An 8287-nucleotide genomic window follows, 5' to 3' on the forward strand; every position below is an offset into this window, starting at 1 on the left:
ATCAGAACACAAAACAACCAACGCATATGATAAGCAGCAACAAACAACAACCTCTCAATTACAGGCTTCTTACTTGGAACCTGCACATTTAGAATGTGGCGGGGTTCAACATGTTAGTGGGCGCCCAACCCTCCTACCAACCTGAACAGTGGTGCAACAGTATAACATAAGAACGAACTATAAAAAAAAATCCGTTGAAAAAGGCCTAACTCGTTGGATGGATATAAATAGAAATACATCTAACAAAAACACAGAATGGACGTGGCCGGATATTAGTACATCCCAACAACCAAAAGTTACCAAGAACAGATCTGAGAGTACTTGCAGTTATTGACAGCTAGTTCAAATTCAATAACAACTCATAAAAAAGTTCATGCATCTATGACTAAATCATCAATCAGTTTACATCAAACATCCAATGGATCTAGTTTAAAAGACGTCATGAACAGTCAGAGAATAAATATTGTGCAATGCCAAGATACAGATAGGTATCGAAGATTGTAGTCATGAATGTGTATTTGTATATGACAATAGTATTCAGTTTGCTTTCAATTTACTGAAAACAAAATCAATATAAATACCAATTATTAAAACAATATTCAAAGAACGAGTTACAGTTTTCAACAGATAACTTGTAGAATAATTTTATTTTTAAGGATCGATAAGTTTACCATGATCGTTTTTCAAAGTTTCCGGTCAACAACATGTCCGTAAATATGAGAATGTGCTTTCCCGTTTGAAATAACTTTTCTACAAGCAAACCAAACTACAAAACCAAATATTTACATCTATGAAACAATTTAGTGAAGGCTTAAAGTTATTTGTGGTAACGAAATCCCTGACTTAACAATTTACCATTAATACATAGGTAACGTTCATTTAAATTGAAAACGTCACAACAGTCGCTTCCATTTATAGCTAAATGTTCCTTCCCACTTTCAGCGTATACGTGATGATACCTCATAACACTATTTCGCACGGACACTTGATAGTTCTTTTTTTCCCTAACCATTAGAGTAAAAGTTGACTGACATATCCTACTTTTATGCACTTATACCTTTTTTTCTTTCAAAACAACTGCGTTTTTATCTTATTTAGAACAGCACATATTGTATTACCAAATTTACTTAGGCATCCAATTCATTGTTTTCTTTTTTGGAAGAAGGTAAGCAATTTTTATTTATTTTATGTCATTTTCTGAATCTTAAAATTTATCAAGCATAAATCTCTTGAAGAACTGAATTGAAAACGTCACAACAGTCGCTTCCATTTATAGCTAAATGTTCCTTCCCACTTTCAGCGTATACGTGATGATACCTCATAACACTATTTCGCACGGACACTTGACAGTTCTTTTTTTCCCTAACCATTAGAGTAAAAGTTGACTGACATATCCTACTTTTATGCACTTATAACTTTTTTCTCTTTCAAAACAACTGCGTTTTTATCTTATTTAGAACAGCACATATTGTATTACCAAATTTACTTAGGCATCCAATTCATTGTTTTCTTTTTTGGAAGAAGGTAAGCAATTTTTATTTATTTTATGTTATTTTCTGAATCTTAAAATTTATCAAGCATAATTCTCTTGAAGAACTGAAAGAAGACTAATACACATACAGACTAGGTTATTTTGGATGATGTTTTATTCTATATTAATGAACATTTGATGTTAATTTCTGAATAATCAAGTTCATAAAATGCCGAGACATAAGTTGGATATTATTAATGCTGACAATAAATGATAACATATAAAAGTTAACGACTGGTGATTTGTGTAATTTGTTAACCATTATGAATATGTTCTTCAGTAAGTTATTTACTCGTTAAAAGTTGACTGTTTCTCCCTGACATTCCGATTTCTTTCATTGTGTGTGTAAATGATATACAGAATAGCAAGTGTCGTGAATATCCATCAAACATAAGATACTGTCTATACCTCAATTACACCCTCTTAAACACATTAAACGTACAAATTTTGTCCCCTGCGAACGCACCCCTCCGTCTGTGTGTCCATTCGTCAGGTCTTGTTGGCGCTCTAACATGTACAGTTCTTACCAGAATTTTTTAAATACATCAGCTTTATATCAACAATGTTTTGGATGAGTTCCAAAATCAGTGCCTATAGATTATTTAAACCAGTTACTAGCATGCCCTTTACATAGATTATTATATGAAAGAGGGACGAAAGATACCAGAGGGACAGTCAAACTCATAAATCGAAAATAAACTGACAACGCCATGGTTAAAAATGAAAAGGACAAACAGACAATCAACAGTACACATGACACAACATAGAAAACTAAAGAATAAACAACACGAACCCCACCATAACAAGGGGTAATCTCAGGTGTTCCGGAAGGGTAAGCAGACCCTGCTCCTCATGTGGCACCCATCGTGTTGGTTATGATATAACAAATCTGGTAAATAGTCTAATTCGGTAGGTCACATTTATGAAAGGGAAGGGGGTTGTAGTTTCGACGTTAGGAACATATCCGATATCATTTGTGAAACAGTTATTCCATAACGGTCAACCAACTCGTGATGGCGTCCGTCAAATTTACGAAGAAAATTGCATCGTTAGCACTCCCACGTTTACAATTCTAGACCGATTTTTTGAGTTGTATCATAGGTTTTTATCAGCAATGTCTTCGACACTTCTAAAAATAAGTGCTGATCAAATATTTTGAAATTGTAATGCCCTAGGAAAAATTAATTATAACGGAAATTACATTGCATTTGCCCTGAAGCCTTCATTTCTCTGAACAAAAAGTGTTATTGCCCTTGGATAGTATAATATGTGCAACGCGGGAGACATCAGAACTCTGTTCTTGTATTGTCATTGATCGACTAGTTGGTTCTTTCACAGAAAAACATGTATTTTCTAATGGCTTAAGTGTTTCAATGTATCGTCATCGACATAAACATGTAGGCTGATGCCTATATTCTTACTTCCATGATTTCTAGACACTTTTACAGATTTACAGACCCATTCTTCATGTAATTGGGATACGTAAGAAATGTATTGATGGTAATGGTTTATTCATTTTAGGATTAAACAATGGAGTTTTTAAAATACAAATGGTCTATTTGGTTCACAATTTTAGACGTCAACCAAGACAGTTTCATAACGCATGCAGATGTGGAACAAATGATCAAAAACTTCCCAATAGTAGAAGGTCTTTCAGAAGAGGATGCCAAATTAGCCTGTGATAATATCGAAAAATGGTGGACTGTTTATATATTGAAAGGCAGGGAAATTCTTACAGAAGAAGAACTAATCAAAGATTTTGAATATGAATACACATTGAACAAAAATGCTTTCATTGACAAAATGAAAAATTGTCAAGAAGAAGTTCTAAAAATTCTAGATACCGACAAAACTAATTCAATATCGGTAGATAGTTATGTGAAAGGGTTCAAGGCATTAGGTCATGATAATGAAGAACTTCTCCGAAAATCCTTCAAACTTTATGAATCGGCTAACCACTCTATTCCAATCAAGGAATTTATCAACGTTTGGCTTTTCTTTCTGACTAATGATGACCCGACAAAGCCAGACACAGTGATGGACACCATTGAAGCTGGACTAATGGAATGTATGTGACAATGACCTCAGATATTCACATGTTTGATCACTATGCTATGCTATAAACCGAAAATCAAATCAGAGTGATTATATAAACATTCATCGATAGTATATCAGTTGCGCTTAAGAATGGGAGTAACTGAATAAACAATAAAAACCGAACTTAGTTTCGTTGTATTCCTTGACCTGCATATCTTTCTTTTTTAGCCATCGCGTTGTCAGTTTCGATTTAAGAGTTTGACTGTCCCTCTGGTATCTTTCGCCTCTCTTTTACAGTCTTGAATTTAAATGGTTGTTAGCATTTTTATTTTTTGAATTTTTTTAATGATTCAAGGTGTATAAAACGCAATTACGGCGTTTGTGAACACGGTTACAGAGAGGTTTAACATATGAAAGGACATTTAAGACAAATATCATTATACATGTGTACAACATTGAAAACCAAAGAATGAACAACAAGAAAGAAACCCCAGGGGCTCCAGAAGGGTTAACATATCCTGCGCCACACCAGGAATTATAATATGACCAGGAATGCAATCAATGAATAAAAATAAATAGCAAAATTTGCTTCCATTAAAAACTAATTGCTGAGAAGTAAGAGTAAATTTTGATTGCATAATATTTCAAACATTATGTATTTAGATTTATCATTATACATGATTAATGATAAATATGTTATTTTGCAATATCAGATTTGAACCTTCATATTGTTGTATTACTCTTGCTAAGCAAAACGATATTTTGAAGAGGTAAGAAGAATATACACCGACCTAGAATCAGATACAACTTGTGCAGTCTTTATCTGTGAACAGTTTTATTACCTCATAAATATACATAACCACTTAGAAAAGGCATGCATATATATATTACATTATAAGACAATTAATAAAAATGTACCAAGCAAAAAATACAAAAAGGACTAATAAAAGTAAGGAGATGTGGTATATATATACAACTCTTGTACACAGCCATGTATCACCATCATTGATGGCGATCCGATGGATACATCTGTTGTAGAGTTGTCACTGACTCAGACGTACTTATATATATATATATACAACTCGTCTAAACATCAACCCAACAATATTAGATCTGTAAACCCATGCTACTGTGATATCGTGACACCAAATCGCCTGCACTGCAGCCGTCCCGCTAGACCACACGACCACCTGGGCTCTCAAAAAAGTGCTTTCGCTGGCCGTGTGTTACCTTTCTTCGTCAGTTTTAATCTAGCGGCGTACTACAGTACATGATATATAAGACATGAAGATGTTATTGTTACAGATCAGCTAAATTATCTATAGTAAAGGATCCTACAAATTAATGTAAGATACAGTCACAGAAAATAATTATATTTATAAGTACGTCTGAGTCAGTGACAACTCTACAACAGATGTATCCATCGGATCGCCATCAATGATGGTGATACATGGCTGTGTACATAATGTATATACAACTCGTCTAAACATCAACCCAACAATGTTAGATCTGTAAATTTGCTTTCGCAAATTTTTGGTTCTTCCCTCGCCGGGATTCGAACCCATGCTACTGTGATATCGTGACACCAAATCGCCTGCACTGCAGCCGTTCCGCTAGACCACACGACCACCTGGGCTCTCAAAAAAGAGCTTTCGCTGGCCGCGTGTTACCTTTCTTCGTCAGTTTTAATCTAGCGGCGTACTACAGTACATGATATATAAGACATGAAGATGTTATTGTTACAGATCAGCTAAATTATCTATAGTAAAGGATCCTACAAATTAATGTAATATACAGTCACAGAAAATAATTATTATGATTGCCAACTATCCACATTAATGTTATATAGCCACACACGCACAAACTTGTATTTTAAAGGGGAAAACACACTACTTGTATTTTATTTCCCTTTTTAAGTTGACAATCCTATGGAATAAGTTTTTGGAAGCGTCATGCATTCTGTGTGGCACTATAAACGATCTTATATGAATAGTTTTCAAGACTTACATTGGTACCTATATTTGATAAACTTATATCATTATAAGCTGTGCCTTAAATATCGAAGGCTTATTCGTTACTGTTTGATGTTTCTTTGCATTCCAACATAGCAAAAAACCCAAACTGAATGGTTTTCCTCTATGACTAGTTATTTACTGTCATGCCCATAGCGTCAAATGATTTTTTTTCATTATCTAAATCTTTCACAGAATATCGTAAATTGATCTAGACGTTAAACAACTTTTAGAACATATATATATGGACATTATTGTGGAAATTCACATGGAACACTCCATTTATAGAAAAATATACCAAGGGACATTCAAAACTCATTAGTTGAGAGATGCTGACAACGCCATGGCTTAATGCTGACAACGCCATGGACGACAAAATGGCAAACAAGTTAACAAAATTATACAAAATATAGATATAGAATTAATTGTATAACAGTGTGGTCGACAGTAAAACGTTTGTAGGTTGTAACTTGTTTGTCAACGGCTATGATTTTATGCTCACCCAGTCTGTCAGAGGCCTTCAAGTGGGGATTGAAATATTCACTTGTTACACATTCCGATACATAAAATGAAACTTTCTTTTTACAAAGCTTGAAAGGAATTTGTTTTAAATATTTATTATAATCATCACATACAACCGTGTCATTTATAAGAATAATAATGTTCCGAGATGATGTTATTTAATAATAATAAAAAAAAATAGGTTTATCCATTGTAAAAAAAACTATTAAGTTGATGGGGTTAATTCACAAAATATCTCATTGATTAAGAGCACAACTACTTCTACGGTGTGATCATTTAAGAATGGCCTACTATTTATTCAATGCGTATACATGTGGGTTTTGTTTGTGAAGAGTTCTGGATAATTAAAAAATCATTTGATTTCTTTGTTTAATACCATAAAACGATTCATTCTTTCAGATATTTGTCACTTTGCCTTATCTTCAAGTCCAACACAATTTTTCACGTTTCTTACAAAACTTATACTCTTGTAATGTATTCTTTTGTTGAAAAAAAATGTATAGATATAGGAAGATGTGGTATGAGTCCCAATGAGACAACTCTCCTCCAAAGTAATAATTCATAAAAGTAAACCATTATAGGTCAAGGAACGACCTGCAACACGGAGCCTTGGCTCACACCGAACAGCAAGTTATAGAGGGCCCCAAAACTACTAGTGTAAAACCATTCAAACGGGAAAACCAACGAGAAACGAAAAACACATATGAACTACATAAACAGACGACATCATGCATTGTAACTTTTAAAGCCAATTAAGTAAAAAAAATAATCTGAAAGAACGTGCGATATCATATTAGGAAAATTGATGGTCAAACCATAACAAAAAATCAAGTAAAGAATTTTAAGTATTCAACCTTTATACAGCTTGCTGTTCGGTGTGAGCCAAGACTCCGTGTTGAAGGCCATTTTTATTTATTTTCAAATTACAAAGGTTATTCCTGATTAATATTTTTAATTATTTTATTTAGGCGTTTAGAACCTTTGGTGACCTCACAGTTTAAATTTCTATGATACGTACGTCGTGAGCAGTGGGCATTACAGACGAACGTTCACCTAATTTTCCCCAGTCAATGAATGGCCATAGCTACACTGTTATGAATTTCGTTCTAAGAAGATATGGTATACAATGAGTAACACAACCCCCACCAAAAACCGTGAGTGGTCTCAGGTGTTAAGGAAGACCTGATTTAATTTGTTTTACTTGAAGTCATGTTGCGCCTTTTTATAAGTTTACTATATGGTTTTCTCATTGTTGAAGTCCGTTTGGGGAACTAAAGCTGTTTGCAACCTTCTCAATTTGATTTCTGATAGTTGTCTCATTGGTAAGCCTATCATATATCTCTACTCCCGTTACATAATTTTTACTTGACATGAATCTACAATTTGCGTTAAAAAGTTAAACTGTAATTGACAAATTCGGGACAAAAGCGTAATATTAACTTACACTGAAGTCAATATTTCTGTTTACTGCTTAACATTTTTATTTATTTTATTAATGTACACTTTTTGTCCATGAACTTTATCCAAAATGCATAGAAAAAAATACACATATTTTCGAGTTTTTAAAAGAAAGAAAACATATTTGTATCTTGTAAAAAAAAATGTTGATCATCTTCGTAGGCATTGGTCAAGATTTGTCGCTCGTTGACTGGTGTAATAAGCTGCTTTGAGTAAAAAAAAATAATTTAACGAAGTAAAACCAATACTTTTACAAATGTCATATTACTTTTGGGAGTGGTTTTTGAAGATTTTTTGTCTTAACTCACAAGACATACAAGATGAACATAATTTGTGTACATAAATAGTCATTAAAATGACATACCAGTTAAGAGGAAGGAAAACGCTTTTGTAAATGGTAATTTATAAATTTCATTTGTAAATAGTAAAGAGTTTTATTAGCAAGGCTGGTACGACTGCGAAATAAGGGACACGCGTTGATATTAATTTCTCATCTGAGGGATCACTTAGGAAAACTTTTCATAACGCTAGTTAGTAATATGAATCTCATCCGATCTGGGGATTTTATATTACTTTAAGTTTTTATTTTGCTGAACTAATATTACTAGTATGTTATATACATATATATATTCATGGATCTACAATCTGTCGATACCTGTAACTTGGCATTGCACAAGGTCATGTTTTTTCTCTGGCTGTTTATGACGTCTTTACACTAAATCCATTG

The 8287-nt window shown here is 33.4% G+C and overlaps 1 long non-coding RNA gene across 1 annotated transcript; it reads left to right on the forward strand.

Annotated features, from left to right (window-relative positions):
* The first annotated feature begins 765 nt into the window (after positions 1-765).
* Positions 766-3751, forward strand: LOC139513430 (uncharacterized). The gene is made up of 2 exons (XR_011662444.1): positions 766-1524; positions 3053-3751. It is a non-coding gene; the product is annotated as an uncharacterized lncRNA (long non-coding RNA).
* Positions 3752-8287: the final 4536 nt, after the last annotated feature.

This window comes from Mytilus edulis, chromosome 2, assembly GCF_963676685.1.
Source record: "Mytilus edulis chromosome 2, xbMytEdul2.2, whole genome shotgun sequence".
In the NCBI taxonomy this organism is placed as follows: domain Eukaryota; kingdom Metazoa; phylum Mollusca; class Bivalvia; order Mytilida; family Mytilidae; genus Mytilus; species Mytilus edulis.